The 20,051-nt window shown below is 44.8% G+C and overlaps 1 protein-coding gene across 1 annotated transcript in view; it reads right to left on the bottom strand.

Moving 5' to 3' along the window:
• Positions 1-20,051, bottom strand: part of PLXNA4 (plexin A4) — a 598,107-nt gene that overhangs the window by 496,792 nt on the left and 81,264 nt on the right. The window lies entirely within an intron of this gene.

A 20,051-nucleotide genomic window follows, 5' to 3' on the forward strand; every position in this document is an offset into this window, starting at 1 on the left:
CCCCCATTCTTTTGTTGCGGTAATTTCACCCCTTCTCTCCCTTCCCCCCTCCCCCCTCACGCCCGCCCCTCTCTTTCTTTGTGGTTTTTAAGAGACAGTACAGGAAAGTGACCCACGACGTGGAGATTTGCTACAGCTCTTTAGGAAAACGGAAAGGAAATTCCCCACTGAGCTTTCCACAATCCTCTCGCTTTGACGGAAACTTATTTACACCGGGTTACGAAACCCTAAATTTGGAATCTTAAAACTGTGGTTTTCTTCTTGACAGTTTTTAGTTTGTAGCAGGACTTGCTGTACCGCTGCAATTGCTATAAGTACATCAGTGGCTGTATAGGTAATATCAAGTATCAGGTATCGGGTTTCCCCCAAACTAAAAATGTCAAGTACAGGGAAAAGACCTGAAGGGGGAACTCCAATAGAAAGGAAAGGATCTAAGCAAGAGGGGGACTTTAGAGCAGAGATTCTGAAAATGTTTGCGGAGATAAATCAGAGTGAGAAAAATGTAGAACGTAAGCTAGAACAAGTGGAGCACAGAATTGGGGAAGTAGATAGAAAACTAGATGAAACAGTAAGCGAACTAAAGAGTCAAATGAAGGAGATATTTAAGAGGACACAGTCAGTAGAAGAAGGGTTGAAAAAGACAAGAGCAGAAGTGAGAGACATAAGACGTGAGGAAGAAAAGATAAAAGTTGAGATTTTGGATTTGAACAAAAGTCAGGAAGATATGAAAGACTGGATTGCCCTGAATGAATTAAGACAGAGGGAGACCAACCTTAGGATGAGAGGTATACCAGAAGTCCAGGGAGAAAACATTAAAGAAAAATTAATATCAGAATTAGCCCCCTGGCTAGAGATATCAATAGAAGAGGTCGAAAAAGCACTACAATCGGCCTTCAGACTGAAACCTAAGACCATAAGAAATAAAAAATTGGCAGGAGACTGCCTAGTTGTATTCAAGGAGAGAGAAATAAGAAATAGAATACTCCAAAAAAACAGAGAGAAAAGGCTAATTATTGAAGGAATTAATATAGTGATCTTTAAAGACATTCCAGTCAGACTCCTAAAACGCAGGGACTCTTATAAAGAACTGGTGCAGATACTCAAGAAAAACAATATTGAGTTTAAGTGGGAGTTCCCAGAAGGTTTATCTTTCTCATATAGGAGCAAGAGGCAAAAATTGACAAAGCCAGAAGAAGTAGAAAAGTTCCTAAGGAAATATAAAGAACTGAAACCACGAAGAGGGGGGGATAAAGACGGGGTGGTGGGAGTTGGGGGGGATCTGGGAGGGGAGGGGGAGAGTTCTGAGGGGGAGGAGGGAGGGGTGGTGGAGACTGAAGAAGCAAGCTAAACTGAAATTAACGGTTGCTCTTTCGTTATATTATAAGTAAATCACAATGGCATTAAAGGTTTATAGCTGGAATGTTAATGGAATGAATGATAAGGGTAAGAGGAACAAAATTGAACATATTTTGAAGAAGGAGGGCTTAGACGTCATCTGTCTACAAGAGACCCACATAGCGAGAAAACACAAAAAAATGCTGATTAATCATAGATTGGGAAACGAATTTATCTCTTCAGATTCGAGTAAAAAGAGGGGGGTGGTTATTTACATCAAAAAACAAATTGAGGCGAAACATATATTTAATGATGAAGAAGGAAGGATAGTAGCAGTTCAAATCAACTGGCAGGGAGAAAAGCTAATATTAGTGGGAATCTACGCCCCCAACGAGAAAAAGTCTGAGTTTTATGAAAGGCTTGAAGGGAAATTACTGGAATATGCTGACCAAAAGATAATACTTCTGGGAGATATGAATGGAGTGGTGTCGCTGGAGTCGGACAGGCAAAGAAATTCTAAAGGGAAAGAGGGGAAACTACCTAGAACATTTTTCTCTCTGGCTCAAAGCTGCAACTTAGTGGACATTTGGAGATCTAAACACCCCCTAGATAAACAGTATACATTCCATTCAGAACCCAATGAGTCACTATCAAGAATAGATCAGATCTGGATTTCGAAAGAATTAGTTTTAAGATCAATAAGCGTGGAGATCCAGGTCAGAACAATTTCAGACCACAACCCAATAAAAATGGTATTAAAAGGACAAGAAAGCAGACTAAACAGATGGAAGTTAAGGGACTACTTGCTAGATGACCAAGAGATAGCAGAAAAAGCCCAAAACAGACTAAAGGAATATTTTGAAGACAACTTAGGTAAAGACACAAAGCCAAATGTGGTGTGGGATGCAGGTAAGGCGGTGATGCGGGGCTTTTTCATTCAACAGAGTGTAATCAAAAATAAAAAGAGGGAAAAAGGAAAAAATGAAATTGTTCAACAAATAGCGGAGAATGAACAGAGATTAAGTCAAAATCCAAAAAATAAGAAATTAAAAGAAAACATCAAAATATTACAATCTCAATATGCAATGTTGATAAATAGAGAGATAGAATGGAAAATCAAAAGGTTGAAACAGAGGAAATTCGAATATGCTAATAAACCTGGGAAGCTTTTAGCGTGGCAATTGAAAAAAAGGAAAGAGCAGAACATAATAAACAAGATAGTGGTGGAAGGAGAAGAGATAACTAAGCCTAAAGAAATAAGGAGAGCCTTCTCTGACTTCTACGGAGAACTGTTTAAAAATGCAGATAAGAATAAGATGAGGAAAATAGAGAGATATATAAAATCTAAAAACATTAACAAAATCCCAATAGCTGCAAAAGCAAAACTAAATGCCCCAATTGAGACAGAGGAAATTAAAGCAATAATAACGGATTTAAAAAATGGGAAAGCCCCGGGTCCAGATGGGTTTACCAGCAGATATTACAAAGAGATGATATTAGTTTTGTTAAACCCACTACAAGAAGTGATGAACAATATCCTTAAGCAAAGAGAAATACCCGAGACGTGGAAGGAGGCACTGATTACGCTAATCCCAAAGCAAGACTCAGACCCAGAGCAAATTAAAAACTATAGACCGATCTCCTTACTAAATATAGACTACAAAATATTTGCGGGAATTCTGGCAAGAAGACTGAAAGGTATTTTGGTAGAAAGTATCCACAAAGATCAGAACGGCTTCCTGCCTGGCAGGCAAATGAAAGATAACTTAAGAAACATCATAAACATAATAGAATACCTTTCAGAAAGAAGTGATAAACAAGGTGTACTGCTATTTGTAGATGCTGAAAAAGCATTTGATAATGTAAGCTGGGAATTCATGCTGAAATATTTTGAGAGTATGGAAGTAGGTTCGGAATTTTATAACGGGATAAAAGCAATATACACGGACCAAAAAGCAAAACTGATAATAAACAATGAGGAGTCGAAGGAAATAACAGTAACAAAAGGAACAAGACAGGGATGCCCGTTATCCCCGTTACTATTTATAATGGTATTAGAGATTTTACTAAATTCGATCAGAAACAACAAAGAAATTAAAGGAATCAAAGTGGGCCATTATGAATACAAGATTAAAGCGTTCGCAGACGACTTGGTCGTTACAATTGAAGACCCACTACACTCAATTAAAGAAGTACTTGCTGAAATCGAACACTACGGGGAAGTAGCGGGCTTTAAATTAAACAAAAGGAAAACAAAAATTATAACTAAAAATATGCTTGTAGATCAAATTGAGGAACTACAAAGAGAAACAGAAATAGAAGTGTCCAAGAAAGTAAAATATCTGGGGGTATGGGTAACATCAAAGAATATAGATTTATTCAAAAATAACTACGAAACAACATGGAAAGGGGTTAAGAAAGATATAGAAATATGGAGTAGACTTAAACTATCATTTTGGGGCAGAATAGCCACAATTAAAATGTCGGTCCTTCCAAGAATTCTATTTTATTTCCAAAATATCCCAGTGATTAAAGGCACAAAGATATTTAAGTCCTGGAACAAAGTGATTTCTAAATTCATCTGGCAAGGGAAGAAGCCGAGAATAAAATTTAAAATTCTGACTGACGCTAAGGAAAGGGGAGGCTTCGCCCTGCCAGATTTGAAATTATACTATGAGGCCTCGTGCCTATGTTGGGTAAGAACTTGGATAAAACTAGAAGACACGGAAGTGTTAGATTTAGAGGGCCACAACAATCGATTCGGGTGGCATGCTTATTTGTGGCATGAAAAGAAGAAGGTGCATAAGGAATTTGTTAAACATATTTTCAGGGGTTCTCTGTTGGAAGTATGGGAAAGGTATAAAGCTGCGCTAGAACCAAAAACACCAAAATGGCTGTCTCCATTAGAAGCTATGTCGGTTACCAGGAAAGATAAGAGTATAAAATGGGCAACTTATGAACATCTGCTAAAGAAGGAGGAAGGAGAATGGAAGCTGAGACCATATGAACAGGTTAAGTCTATAGTCTATGATTGGCTACATTACCATCAGATAAACGGAATGTTTAAGAAAGATATCAAGGAAAATGGATATGCGGATAAGAACTCCAGATTCCAAACAGAGATTTTAGATAACAACATAAAAATCCTGTCCAAAATGTACAAGCAACTCTTAGAATGGAACTTAGCTGACGAGGAAGTAAAGGTTACAATGATTCATTGGGCTAGAGATCTAGGTCGAATTGTCTATTTCGAAGAATGGGACAAACTATGGAGTCAACATCTAAATTTTTCGGCCTGTGTGGTACTCAAAGAGAACCTAATGAAAATGTTCTATCGCTGGTATTTAACCCCAGTTAAATTAGCCAGAATGTATGGATCATGTAATAAATGTTGGAAGTGTAGAGAAAGGGAGGGGTCCTTCTACCATATGTGGTGGGAATGCCAAAAGGTTAAAAAGTTTTGGGAGAGTGTCTATAACGAACTAAAGAAAATATTAAAATATACTTTTGTTGTAAGGCCGGAAGCGTTCCTGCTGGGTATGGTGGGAAGGGAGATAAAGAAAGAAGATTACAGGTTATTCCAATATGCAACTACGGCAGCAAGAGTTCTAATAGCTAAAAATTGGAAATTAGAGGGTCTACCGACACTGGAGGAATGGAGATACAAACTATTGGAATACGCGGAGATGGATAGGCTGTCAGGCAAAATAAGATACATAAAAGATCAGAGATTTGTAAAAGATTGGGAAAGCTTTACGAAATATCTGGAAAACTTAACTGATGATCAGATAACTCTAGTTGGTTTCAAAACTGCTTTGTAATATTTAAGGGTAATGTCAAAAAAGGACAAGGGAGAAGATAAATGACTTACGGCATTACAATTAATGGAATGCAGACATAGTGCAATTATCAGAATGGACGATTCGTGGTAAGATTGAAGGAAGTCTTTATTTATGTAGTATGTGATGATTTGATTTATTATATTTTGTATTTTGTATTTTGATTTTGTAAACCAATAAAAAGCATTATGGCAAAAAAAAATCCCAGAATCAGCCAATCACGTGGGGCCCATTGTGTAAATAACGTATATAAAGCATGCATTTCGGGGGAACTTCCATTCCTCACTACTATGAGCTGAATAAAGAGCATGAAATCCACACTCGACTCCGAGTATATTTCAGTTTCCCTGCTTTGTTCCATGAATAAAGGCAGACCCAACCTGAAGCAGCAGCGGGGTAGCTCAAAGAAGCCATGTTATCTAGCGGGAGGCATTGAAAATGCAGTGTGGGGGGGGGGTGCGGATGGGAGTTAACTGTTCCCCAGAAGCCTCTGCCAACCTCGCATACAATGGGGGCCAGGAGGTTAAAACACAACCATCATAACCTTTATTACGCTTCGTTTTTGTGTGCAAAGCCATTAACGGCAGGAGGTATCGCAGATGTGCCACAACACCGGAGACTGAAGGGAAATTCAATATACGCATTGTAACCTAATTTATGGTGGGTGTGGGGGGGGGGGAGGAAGAGGGAGGCACAGAGGATGGGGAAAGGGTGGTGTGTTGCCTTTCCATGGGTCAACAGCAGCAAGAGAAAGTATGGAGTCTTGCATGGCAATGGCTTCATAGAGTGATAGAACCATAGAGTTCCTGCAATATAGGAATCACAGCTCAAAAATCCCTGGCAGATAGCCACCCAACCTCTGTTTAAAACCCTCCAAGGAACCCATCCCTACGAACAATCTCTGCCTGTCTGCAGGAGGCTTCTCTCAAAATTGTCTTTCACTGGCACTGCACTTCATCCAAAATAAACACCAGCATCTGCCCCTATGCTGGAAAGACTGTGGAGAGACGGGCTCATATTTTCATGCAAGGTGGAGTTGCAGGTTGGCAAATTTGGGGGTGGAAGGTGTTTCACATTATTTCCAAAATTATGCAGCAACCCCTCTTGCCCAATTAGGTTCTCACCTTATTATCATTATGCATAGATTTTGTACTTTTAACTGTTATCCGCAGCCCGATGAACAATAGCCTGAAACAATCCATAGATATCCCCATTGGAATCTGGTTAAATAATATTGGGAATGTGGCTGTGTTGGAACGCCTTACTTGCCACAGAAGGGTAATTAAAGGCACTTCAAAGATAGACACTTTTGGTGAGATTTGGATTTCTTTCCTTCCCTTTATAAATGAGATAGAATATACTTTTTTATTTTATATATCAAACCTGAAACAGTCTACCTGAGTAGACTCTGAGACCAAAAGAAACCTGTAGACACTCGTTTCCATTGCTATCCTCTAGCTGTGCTGGCAATAAGATACAGCAACAAATTTTTAAAACCAGGTTTTCTGGAACTTCAAGGAACAAACATGTGATGTTTTCTGTCACTACCTATTGGAGTGTACACTGAAGATAGCCAAGTGATCTGTGTTGCAGAGTTTCGGTTACAATATACCAAAAAAAAACCTGTATACCCACAGGAACACAGCAAGACTAGAGATGTTGCAGAAAGGAGAGCTATGGCAGTCTATGTAGATGCTGAATATACTTTTAATCCATGCTCAGCAGAACAATCTCTGTGGACAGGCTGCTTGAAATGATAAGATATAAATAAGAGTATTGCTTGTGTACAGTCACACCTCTTATTACGTTTGCTTCAGGTTAAATCTTTTCAGGTTGCGTCCCGCGGTGACCTGGAAGTACCGGAAAGGCTTACTTCCAGGTTTCGCCAATCGCACATGCGCAGACGCTCAAAATGATGCCAAGTGCATGTGCAGAAGCGGTGAATCGCAACCTGCGCACATGCAGACGCGCAGGCGCAGGTTGCGTTCTGATCATGTTGCGAACGGGGCTCTGGAACGGATCCCGTTCACAACCAGAGGTACCACTGTACTATGTATTGCATGTGAAACTTAGTACAACTGTACCACTGGGCAAGTTACTGTAGTTATACAGCGGTACCTTGGTTGGTAAACGGCTTGGTTTCCGAGCAAATCAGCTCCCAAATGCCACAAACCGTGTGAGTGTTCCGGTTTGCAAATGTTTTTTGGAAACCAAACGCCTGATGCAGTTTCCATGGCTTCCAATTGAGTGCAGGAAGCTCCTGCAGCCAATCGGAAGCTGTGCCTTGGTTTTCGAATGGTTCCCGGAGTCAAACGGATTCCCAGAACTGATTAAGTTCAACAACCAAGGTTCCACTGTATGTTATTGTATTTAAATGAGAAGCAATACCAATTTATGGTAATTTAACCATGGGTAAGACCTGATTCGTTCATTATTATTTTTTCCAAAATAATCCAGCCTCCCACAAGGTCTGAGGGACAGTGGACCGACCCCCTGCTGAAAAAGTTTGCTGACCCCTGCTATTCTCAGAGAGGTGGTAAACCTGTGTCTCAGCTGGAGATGAGGGCTCACTCCTCCAAATAAAACTCCCCCCCACACACACACACATGCATAAAAACAAACTTCCTCATCAGGAAGGCTGGTTCTAGACTTAATCCTTTATAGTCTTGCATATATAGGGATCAAGGGACGCGGGTGGCGCTGTGGGTTAAACCACAGAGCGTAGGACTTGCTGATCAGAAGGTCAGCGGTTCGAATCCCCGCGATGGGGTGAGCTCCCGTTGCTCGGTCCCAGCTCCTGCCAACCTAGCAGTTCAAAAGCATGTCAAAGTGCAAGTAGATAAATAGGTACTGCTCCGGCGGGAAGGTAAACGGCGTTTCCGTGGGCTGCTCTGGTTCACCAGAAGCGGCTTAGTCATGCTAGTCACATGACCCGGAAGCTGTACGCCGGCTCCCTCGGCCAATAAAGAGAGATGAGCGCCGCAACCCCAGAGTCGGCCACAACTGGACCTAATGGTCAGGGGTCCCTTTACTTTTACATAGGGATCACTTTTGAATTCAATCATGAGATGCAGAACCAGGGCTTTTTCTTTTCAGTCACAGCTGAGCTCCAGCACTTCTCTGATGGGTGCCATTGCCATTATAAAAAGGGAACAAGGGAGAAGTTCTTGGTGAGTTCTGGCGCCTCTTTTTCTAGAAAAATATCACTGTGACACCCACATTCGGAAATACTTCAGCCTGCACATGGGTTCAACCAGGGCTATCTCAAACTATTTGTACCCGTGAGCACATATGCATGAGTATAACATAATTAATGCTTGGGGGGAGGGATGCCCCCTCCCAAATATTTGCAAATCAGGATAGCAACAGCTAAATCATGGAGGCGAGAGCTAGGGATGAAGCAGCCAAAACTGAGCCAGTTCTCTCTGGGGAGGTGGGGGGGGGGGAGAGAGAGAAATGATACCAAATGGTTGCTGAGCTCCCCACAGACAAATAAGCAGCAGTTAATGCAATCACTTACTACCGACAGGGCTAACAATACAGAAAACAAAATGCAAAGTCACACCAGTGTCTGCCAGCAGATCTCTGGCACCAAGCAAAAGGGCCGGATGGCTGGTCTGCATTCTGCGCCAGCGATACCCTCGTCCCAAGCTGTGGGGGCCCTCAGCATGGAGAGCAGAAGGCATTGCAATGTCAAACCTGTCATGTTAAGTGGAGTGCAAGTGGGACTTGCCTTAACAGGGGAAGGGAACAACGCCAGAGCTTCTGAATGCAGGTGATGGAAGAGGGTTTCGGCTGACAAAAGAATTCTCCCTTTAGTTCCAACGGGGCGGCAGTCCACTAAATTTTACTTAGTTATGCGTTACTTAGTTATGCATTAGGGGACACGGGTGGAGCTGTGGGTTAAACCACAGAGCCTAGGACTTGCCGATCAGAAGGTTGGCGGTTCGAATCCCCATGACGGGGTGAGCTCCCGTTGCTCGGTCCCTGCTCCTGCCAACCTAGCAGTTTGAAAGCACGTCAAAGTGCAAGTAGATAAATAGGTACTGCTCTGGCGGGAAGGTAAACGGCGTTTCCGTGCGCTGCTCTGGTTCGCCAGAAGCGCCTTAGTCATGCTGGCCACACGACCTGGAAGCTGTACGCTGGCTCCCTCAGCCAATAAAGCGAGATGAGCGCCGCAACCCCAGTCGGTCACAACTGGACCTAATGGTCAGGGGTCCCTTTGCCTTTACCTTTAGTTATGCTTTAGTTAGCTGTGTGTGCATGAAACCCCTTGAATCGCACCAATGCGACACACAGGAGGTGCAGTGTTTAGGATGTGTGATCCTTCAACCAGGCTACAAAATGCTGCTGGTGCTCTCAACGTAATTCTTTTCACACCCGTCCCTCAAACTTCGTTTTGCCTAAGCAGGAACTCCCATACCTGCCTCTCTGATTCTATTCTTGGCGGACTGTTCTTTTTGAGGGAAATGTGATGTATGTATACACCCTAATCCATGGGTAGGCAAACTAAGGCCCGGGGGCCTTATCTGACCCAATCACCTTCTCAATCCAGCCCGTGGATGGTCTGGGAACCAGTGTGTTTTTACATGAGTAGATTGTGTCCTTTTATTTAAAATGCATCTCTGGGTTATTTGTGGGGCATAGGAATTCGTTCTTTTTTCTCCCTCCAAAATATAGTCCGACCCCCACAAGGTCTGAGGGACAGTGGACCAACCCCCTGCTGAAAAAGTTTGCTGACCCCTGCGGGCCTAAGTGCTTAAAGGCAGAGGATTTCAAGATACTGCAGATCTCAGTCAGAAAGCCGTCTGCTAGGAGGGAAAAGCAAGCATATCCAAAAGCCCATTTGCAAAGGAAGCCCACTAAGCAAGAGACTCAGCCACCAATAACTTGGATGAGATATCTGCAGGGTCAGAGGAGTGTCTATTAGCATGCAAAGCACACCTTCGTTGCACAACTTTAGTCTGTCATCAATATGTTCCTTCAAGCCCCGAGGAGCTAAATTGATCGCGTACGCGCGCGCACAAACACAAAAGAAACAATCCAGGAGAAAGCTACAAGAGAGAGCTACAAAAACAGAAAAGCTTAGGAGGGGAAGGATCAAAGGATCAGTGATATTTGTGCCACTGCCTCATCTGATGCAGCGAGTAACAACGACCACCGCCCCCCGCCCCCCGCTCCGATCCCCCCTGCCCCTTAATCACGCCGACGACAAACGAGACAAACACAAGGAGATTTGCACACTGCCGGGGTTGCTGTGTTTAATTAGATTTCATCAGGAAGGTTCTGAAAAATTAATATGGAGAGATTTCCGCCAGCCCCAGTGATAACCTCTCCCTGAAAGCTTCAGAATTTATAGTCAGCTGTCAGTTCGGAGGAAGTTGCAGGAACTCCCAAGACAGATGGATTCCAAAAGTGCATGCCTGGGTCCTGGCAAGAGGAGAGTCTGAAGGCTGCCGGGGTTATCACTAGTCATGATACCACTCATTAATACAGTAACTGGGTTCCAAATTGCCTGAAGTGTAAGGAAAGGATATAAGCCGCATCTTACAACAGGTATGGGGAACTTGCGGCCCTCCAGGTCTTACTGGATTGTCCCCAAGTACAATCAATGGTCATGGATTATGGGAGACGTAGTCACAGGTTTCCCATCCCTGATTCACAGGAAACATAAGTCAAAAAGTGCCAGCTCTTTATTCAAACAGCTCTATCATGGGACCAAACATTACCAGGCATGTCAAAAAAGGCTTATTGAGCCACGTGTCTTATTTATACCCCATACAAGCCCTCTTGAGGGGACACGGGTGGCACTGTGGTCTAAACCACAGAGCCTAGGGCTTGCCGATCAGAAGGTCGGCTGTTCGAATCCCCGTGACGGGGTGAGCTCCCGTTACTCGGTCCCTGCTCCTGCTAACCTCGCAGTTCAAAAGCATGTCAAAGTGCAAGTAGATAAACAGGTACCGCTCCAGTGGGAAGGTAAACAATGTTTCCGTGCACTGCTCTGGTTCACCAGAAGCGGCTTAGTCATGCTGGCCACATGACCTGGAAGCTGTACGCCAGCTCCCTCGGCCAGTAGAGCGAGATGAGCACTGCAACCCCAAAGTCGGCCACGACTGGACCTAATGGTCAGGGGTCCCTTTACCTTTAACAAGCCCACTTGACCTCATTGATAAGTGCAGCTGGTACACAATATCTATTCTGCATTTGTAAGAACACAAACTTTTTGTGCAGCAGCACCTAAACTTCGGAACTCCCTGCCTATTGATATCAGGTTGGTGCCTTCTCCTTACTCTTTTTGGCACCTGCTAAAAAATGTCCTTGTTTAGACAAGCCTCCCCAGATGTTCAGAAAGTTTATTCGGGTTTTAATCTGTTTGTAGTCTACTGTTGTTGTAACTTTCTATCACTGACTTTGGAAGAAAAGAACTAGACTCAAATCAGATCCCCAAAATGATGAGCCGAAGGTACAAACATTCTTTTCCCAGGCCTTGAAGTCACTGTACTTCAACAAAAGTGTTTCAGAAGGAGACTCCTGCATGATGAATATGCACAACTGGAATAAAATTGCAAATGTGGCATTGTGGAACCTGGTCTCAGCTGCTCCTGGGAATTCCTTACTCACTACAGAAAGTTACAGGTAGGTAGCCGTGTTGGTCTGCCATAGTCAAAACAAAATTAAAAAATTCCTTCCAGTAGCACCTTAGAGACCAACTAAGTTTGTTATGTGTATGAGCTTTTGTGTGCATGCACACTTCTTCTGTTTCAGCGTATCTGAAGAAGTATGCATGCACACAAATGCTCATACCAATAACAAACTTAGTTGGTCTCTAAGGTGCTACTGGAAGGATTTTTTTAATTTTTTTGCACTACAGAAGTTTCTCTTTAAATTTTCAGTTACATTCTTGTTCTTGGTGTGCCTATTCATTACCGGTGGCTGCCACGAATCAAGAGTGGATCACACCCATGCCGAATGGATCTCATATTCAACTGCTCTGCTTAACCATGTGCATCTCCTGCACTGCTTGGTCTTGTGGTCACGCTTCGTTGTTGGGGGGAAACCAGAGGTGCCAAAGAAGGATAGAACTTTTTTCATGTATGCTACAGCAGCAGGAAGAATACTCATTGCAAAGCATTGGAAGACGCAAGATCTACCCACCTTGGAAGAATGGCAGATGCAAGTAATAGACTATATGGAACTGGCAGAAATGACCGGCAGAATCCGAGATCAAGGAGAGGAGCAGGTGGAAGAGGACTGGAAGAAGTTTAAAGTCTATCTACAAAAATACTGTAAAATTTATAAATGCTGAGGGCTCTGAAAATGAAATGAAGGGGTTTCTAGCGATTAAGATAAACAAGACTATAAAGGGAGGGATAAAGGTTTAAAATAAATAATGAATGATCTTGCTGAACTAATTTTTAAAGTGGAATACAAGAAGGGAAGGCGGGTGGAAGTAAAGAGAATAAGGTTTTGAAAGTTACCAATATGAAAGAGTGTTTTTTATGCTAAATTTTTTCTTTTGCATTTTTTTCCCCTTTCTGTTTTTCTGTTTGGATTTTTGATGTTTGTGGTCTGTTTTTGTGTTTTTTGTTGACTTTCTGTTAATTTTTTTGAAAAAATCCTAAATAAATATTATTTTTTAAAAAAAGAAACCAGATGTGTTTTCTTCTCTCAGAACTTGAGGCACATATACCAGCCAACTTAGGAGACTACGTCATGCATCTAACGAAGTGGTCTCTTGCCCATAGAAGCATCCTCCACAGAGAATCTATCGGTCTATTACAGGGTTGTGAGCCCCATGGCCCTCTATAGGTTATTGTACTACAACTCCCATCACCCCTGAGCATTGGTCATATTGTCTGAGACTTCCTGGAGTTGGAGTCCAGCAACATCTGGAGTTCTCCATTCTTTGTTTGTAAGAGGCCATAAAATTCTGTGTTGTTTTGGCTGCAACTGACTTAGAACTGGAATGGTTGGAAGTGGACAACTGGAGGCCCCCATGATTCATTTCGCTTCCATGTGGTTTCCTCCATATACCAAGACTAATCCATGAGGTCCCATAGAATGGGGCTGTCAATGGCTGCTTTCCTAGCTTCCTTCAGCAATATACAGGCAAGACCTCAACTACACCGATACCCAGACAAAGGAACAGGCCAGACCTGGTAGCACTCATAGCTCTATTCGGAAGTTTTACTCGCACATTCCGCAAACACGTGGAAATTGGGAGTGGGGCCACAGCACATAACCTCACTCCCTCAGGTTTGAACTGTTATGGGGAAGGTAAAAAGGTAACCATTAGGTCCAGTCGTGACTGACTCTGGGGTTGCGGCGCTTATCTCGCTCTATAGGCTGAGGGAGCCGGCGTTTGTCCGCAGACAGCTTCTGGGTCATGTGGCCAGCATGACTAAGCCGCTTCTGGCGAACCAGAACAGCACACGGAAATGCTGTTTACCTTCCCGCCGGAGCAGTACCTATTTATCTACTTGCACTTTGACGTGCTTTCGAACTGCTAGGTTGGCAGGAGCAGGGACCGAGCGACGGGAGCTCACCCCGTTGCGAGGATTCGAACTGCTGACCTTCTGATCAGCAAGTCCTAGGCTCTGTGGTTTGACCCACAGTGCTACCCGCGTCCCATGGGAGGGTAGCCCCATGTTAAATAAATAAAACCAGGGACAGGGTTGCGTGCCTGATGATGAAAAATGCATGCATTTGGTGACGAGGAAACCTGAATTTTTGCAATCTGTATGACTTGGGCAACTTTGCATAATTTATGCAGTTTTGCAGATATGCATACTTGTCCTTTGTCATAATTTATTTATTCTGCCATTTTTATTATTCTGCATTGTTCACTCTGCTTCTGCTTATCACAAGGGAAGACAATGTGGAGCATCCACTCCTCTCTTCCTTCTGATATTTCTTCAGGAGTTCCCTGTGGGCTTTCCCAACACATTTTTAGAATCACCCCAGCACCTCAAGGTGCACCTGCCAAAAATCTACCTTTGACTCAACAATTAAAGGTGTAAGAACCTGTCCTTCTTCACACCCAATCACCCACAAAGAGTGGTTTGGGCAAGCAATGCCATGCTGGCACAACTATCTTATTCTTACTTCTAAAGGGGACTCGGCAGTGTCCCTTTATATGAGGGTCATTTATTCCAACAAAAGGCAGAGAAAGAGGGAAATGGCCCTGCATGAGTCTAGCAGGCTTCGCAAACTGCTCATTTCAGTGAGCATAAGGAGATGAGCATTCAGGACAGCAGGGCAGCCAGCATTAATAAGCATTCGGCTAGGATTCCTACCCCAGCTGAAAGTTGCTCACCCTAATAAATTGAGACATATTTCTTTCCGCCTTTAACTTTTTTAAAAAAATCACCTTTGCTTACAAAGAATGATCCATCACTACCACAATCCTGGGCATCGAGTAAAGCTAAGATGAATGCTGTTTTTCACTATCCAAACATGTACAGTGGATGCTTGGGTTGCAAATGTGATCCGTGCGGGATGCATGTTCATAACCTGCAACATCCGCAACCCACAGCGGCACGTCTGCACACGCAGGGGTTGCGATTCAGCGCTTCTGCGCATGCACAAAGCACGATTTAGCACTTCTGCGCATGCGCAACTGCCGAAACCCGGAAGTAACCTATTCCAGTACTTCTGGGTTTCAGCGGTCTGCAACCCGAAAAAAATGCAACCTGATGCGTCTGTAACCCGAGGTAAGACTGTATTTGTCTTCAACTGGTTAAGCCAAGGCCTGTAACTGGAACATGACCTGAACTAAGGTGGGATTCACAAGCAGAACCAACAACTGCCTGTTGGAGAAAGAAAAGGGGAGGAGGGGAAAAAGAAAGAGAGTGTGTCAGAAAAAGAGAAGGAGAGGGAAAGAAGGAAGGGAAACAGTACACAATGGGAAAAACAAAAGTGGTTTCCACATTGCAGTGCTAGTTTGAATCAAGGAAATCTGGAAAATTTTGATCAATTTGTTATTTTATTATTTTATTACATTTGAGTTCTGGCAGTTCCCTCACTGCAAAAAGTGAGGTTACAGGGAACCAGGCAGAGGGCCTTCTTGGTGGTTGCGTCCACCTTTCAGAAAGCCCTCCCATCAGATGTCAAGGAAATAAACATTTACCTGGCTTTTAGGAGACACCTGAAGGCAGCCCTGTACAGGGAGGTTTTAAATATTTGATGTTTTATTGTGTTTTTAATACTTTGCTGGAAGAGTGGCTGGGGCAACCCAGTCAGATGGGTGGCATATTAATAATAAAATGATTCTAACTCATATTTGCACCCTCCCAGGTGGTGTACACAAGAGTCACCCACTTTTTTAGCACAACAACACTGCGAGGTAGGCCCAGTCAAGCAGAGAGTGCCTTCTGCACCCACCTGACACTCTTACCACTGCACTACACTGTGCGGCTGAGGGGGCCACTACACTGACATTGTTGGCATACAACCAAGGAAGCGGGGGCAATTGGCAGGCCCCCAGATGTCTCCACTCCACCGGCCGGTGTCCTGGACGAACCCCAGTCCTTGGTGCAGCATGAATCAGCGACCTGAACTTCAAAAGCTAGGGCACGCTCTATTCAGCAGAGATAACACTATGCAACAGAAGTAGCAGGAGAGGCTGTGTGAGCATATTTACAAGCAGTTTATTCAGCATAAGGAAAACATGTCCAATATCCTTCGTGTCCAATGCAAGACAGCTTAAGCAAAAGCTATACACAAAACGGAAGTTACCAGCAAGCTGTGCTGGAGTGTAAACAGGCATGTGACATACAACAATTCCACACGTCTGTTCTTAAGGTGGAATGGAATATCCCAACAGGCATAACTCTCTGACCCCCACATAGGAGAATCCATCCAACAGCATGAGTTTCTGGGTGGCCATGGCCACTTCAAAAAAACCCCACTGAAACAGGAACACTGGCACTTCTTCTCAAGAAATAAGCCACATCCTGATGGAGAAACCCTGCTCTCTCCAACCATCTTGAGCCTGCCGCAGTGCCTGTTAGCTTATAGTTTCTTCCACAGCTTCGGAATGCGCTTGAACAATGACGCCAATCAATCCCCGACAGTTTCGCACTCTCAGTGTGAAGCAGCGAGGGTGTACGAGACACCGATAGCACGTGTTGCTTTTTTGCAACATAGGTTGGGGGCTCAAACAGCTGAGAACGCACTTCAGCACTGCATTCCGGGATGAGTACAAGAGGAATGTCATCGTGGCATGCAAAACCTTGACCCTGCACTTTGACCCACAACTGTGTGTGAGAGTGAGAGAGGAATAAAGAGTTTGTGCACTCAGAGGCTTCCATGCTTGCTTCGATGAATGGAAGCCTGCTTGGAGCACGTCCGCCCTTCCGCAGAACTGAATGGTGAAGGGCCTATACAGGAAAGAGCTTTGGTGCCTGCAAAGGATGGCTGCAGTGGACACCCAGGTCCACGATAGCTCAGTTGATGGAGCCTGAGCTTTGTAATCTCAGGTCATGAGTTCAAGCCCCAGGTTGAGCCAAAAAATCCTGCATTGCAGGAAGTTGGGCTAGATGACCATTATAGTTCCTTCCAACTCTACAATTCTGTGGTTCTAGATGGGTTATGGGCCTGATCCAGAAGGCTTTTCTTATGCTCTCCAATGGACACCACCTCTCCACAATCTCAGGTGAAGTCTTTCGCACCAGCTGCCCTCAGATATACAATGGTACCTCGGGTTACAGATGCTTCAGGTTACAGATTCCGCTAACCCAGAAATAGTACCTCAGGTTAAGAACTTTGCTTCAGGATGAGAACAGAAATCATGCAGCGGCTGTCATGGTTCAGGGGCGATTGAAGTCCCGGCTGGGGATGTCGGGACTGGGGGCAGGATGGCGGGGTGGGTGCAGGAACGGGAGCCCAGAAGCCAGGAGTCAGAAAGCCAAGAGTCCGAGGGTCAGAGAGCTGGGAGTCAAGAAGCCAAGGGTCCGAGGATCAAGAAGCAAGGAGTCAAATGCAGCAAAGAAGGGAACATGTTGCGGTGGCAAAGAGCTGAAGGGAAAATGCTGACCTTATAGCCCTTCCCGGCAGTGGCGTAGCGTGGGTTGTCAGCACCCGGGGCAAGGCAAGTAATTTGCGCCCCCTAACCCGTGGATTTGCGCCCCCTAACCTGTGGATTTGCCCTAACCCCAGATGTTGCGCCCGGTGCATCCGGCACCCCCTGCACCCCCCACGCTACGCCACTGCTTCCCGGCTCTTGCCACCAGGTGCTGTGAGTTACCAATTGGCCTCACCTGTATGGCCGCGCCTTGCCTCTTCAGAACAAGCTTAGAAAGGCCCCAGTCCTGCAGAGACCTATTGGTCACAGGGCCTGCCTCCTGCACGCACACCTGACAGTGGTGGCGGCAGCGGGAGGCCCCATTAGCTAAAGTGGTACCTCAGGTTAAGAACAGTTTCAGGTTAAGAACAGACCTCCAGAACGAATTAAGTTCTTAACCTGAGGTACCACTGTACTATTAACTGGAGACTGAGATCGAGACTTTTCTCATGTGCCACATGAACTAAACTAATGCTCCTCTCCTACATTCTGTTGCTGTGCATACCACCCCATCAACAGGAGCCATTATGCTAGACTGCTGATCCGGCAGCCTTGCCTGTGCGTATTTATTCTTATTAAGTTCCATTTTCGTTTGTCCCAAGGGTGGTTGGGTGACAACGGTTAAAAATAACAAAACAGACTTGCAAAATCCCACAGCTGCTTGGTCCTGGCTGTTGAATACCAAAAAGGAGGGTCACACAGCTCTTCCAGAAAGTGTTCAGGCTCAGACCTGGTTGGACCTCTAGAGGGAGGAAGCTCTATAGTTGTGGAGTGCTGCTGCTGTTCGAATTTGGCACATGGGTGATAATAACCTTATGGACTTTCACAGCCGCAATGCAAAGGGGACAAGGCAGTCCCCAAACAGCTGAGGCTTTTTAGAGCTAAAACTAACATCTCCAGTTGTATAAGGAAGACAATGAGGAAATGGTACATATGCTGTAGTGCTAATACCCTTTCCAAGAGGACCAGGCCACCCTCATTCGTGCCTTAATAGCTTCCAGATTGCATTAATTGCTGTAATGTGCCCTATGCAAAACTGTCTTTGAAACGTGCTGAGAAAACTTCAATGGGTTCAAAACTCAGGCACCGCAGTATTAAGTACGGAGCACAAGATTCCATGTTATACCATCTCCGTTAGCTATCAGTTTGTTTCTGCGTCCAACTCAAAATCTTGGATTTGATCTTTTAAGTCCGTAATGGGCCTGGGCCCGGGATACCTTAAGGACCTCTCCCACCCGTAGATTAAGGTTACCAGGGTTTTTTCAATGAATCTGGGGACACTATGAATAAACAAACAAACAAACAATTTTTTTAAAAAATAAAAGAGGAAAAAAGTTATTTAAAAAATAAAGAAGTAGTATCTTCTCTTCTGTGGTCTCCTCTGTTGCGCGTCCTTCCTCTGCGTCCCGGCCCTTCTTGGAGCACTAGCCATGCTTCCCCCTCCCTCTCCCTCCTTGCACTGTGATCTGCTACAGGCTTACTCAGGAACAAGCGTTAGCAGAAACCCCCTTCTCCTGCTGCTGCCCTGCCCGCCTGTCTGGGCGTCTCCTGCTAAGGAATCGTCCAGCGGCCGCCCATCCATGCCGCGGAACACCCAGTCAACGGGTCCGGGACAGAGCCGGCGACAAGCTAGCGAGAGGCCAATGACGAGCTGGCCAACAAGCTGATCCACCGCTTGCAAGCTGAGGAGCACAATGGCAAAGCCGAGCAGCAGCTGCAGTCACCCAAGCACCATCCAGAGGCCGAGCCCAAGCCGACGGCCTTGGACAGTGACACTGACAGGAGCTAAGTGCCAAGTCATAGTGGCGCACTGAGCTCAAAGACCCCAGCAGCTCTTGCCCAGTGGCGGTGCCCAGCACCATGCCTCCACCCCCTACACCGAGTCCCCATATGTGTCTTGTGTGCAACACATCATATGGGGACTTCCAGCGAGGCAAAATGGCGGGCGCCACGGCAGCGGGCAGCTCCTGAAGCCAGCCAGAGCCAACTGCGCTACCAGGCTGGCTCTGGGCTGCTGAGGCTGCCGCTGCCACGTTTCCCGGGGACATTAGATGAAATCCGGGGACATTCCAGAGATGGAATTTGTCCGGGGAGAAATTTGCAAATCCAGGGACTGTCCCCGGGAAATGGGGACGTCTGGTAACCCTACCGTAGGTGCCCATTCAACTCATTATACCAGCAGTGGACACTTTTCAGTGTGTGCTTTCTCCATCTGAAGAACGATGAGAGGGTACAGAGGAGAGGGCTTTTTTGGTTGCACAGTTGGGCAGGGAATGCCCTCCCAGGGGAAGCCTGCTTAGTTATAGCTCTGTCCAGATGTAAGAACACGGCTCCAGCTGACACCAATCTGCATTTTGACTTCTGCTGGCATGCCATGACTTTTTCTGCTTTGCTGAGCATAGAATCGTAGAGTTGGAAGGTGACTTCAAAGGCCATCAAGCCCAACTCCCTGCAATGCAGGAATCATAGCTATTTTTATTTTATTGAAAGTATTTCAATGAACAAAGTTAAATAAAAATAAAAATGCATGAAGAGAAGAGAAGAGGCAGGTATAGTATATCACTATATATCCCTACAATTCCAATTCCATATATGCTTTTCTAGTATATAGGTATGTAAGTGTTTTTACATACGGCAGCTAGACTGGTGACTGGGAGCGGCTGTTGGGACCACATAACACTGGTCCTGAGAGACCTACACTGGCTCCCAGTACGTTTCCGAGCACAATTCAAAGTGTTGGTGCTGACTTTGAAAGCCCTAAACGGTCTAGTATACCTGAAGGAGTGTCTCCACCCCCATCGTTCAGCCCGGAC

This window comes from Podarcis muralis, chromosome 10 (genome assembly GCF_964188315.1).
Source record: "Podarcis muralis chromosome 10, rPodMur119.hap1.1, whole genome shotgun sequence".
Classification (NCBI taxonomy): domain Eukaryota; kingdom Metazoa; phylum Chordata; class Lepidosauria; order Squamata; family Lacertidae; genus Podarcis; species Podarcis muralis.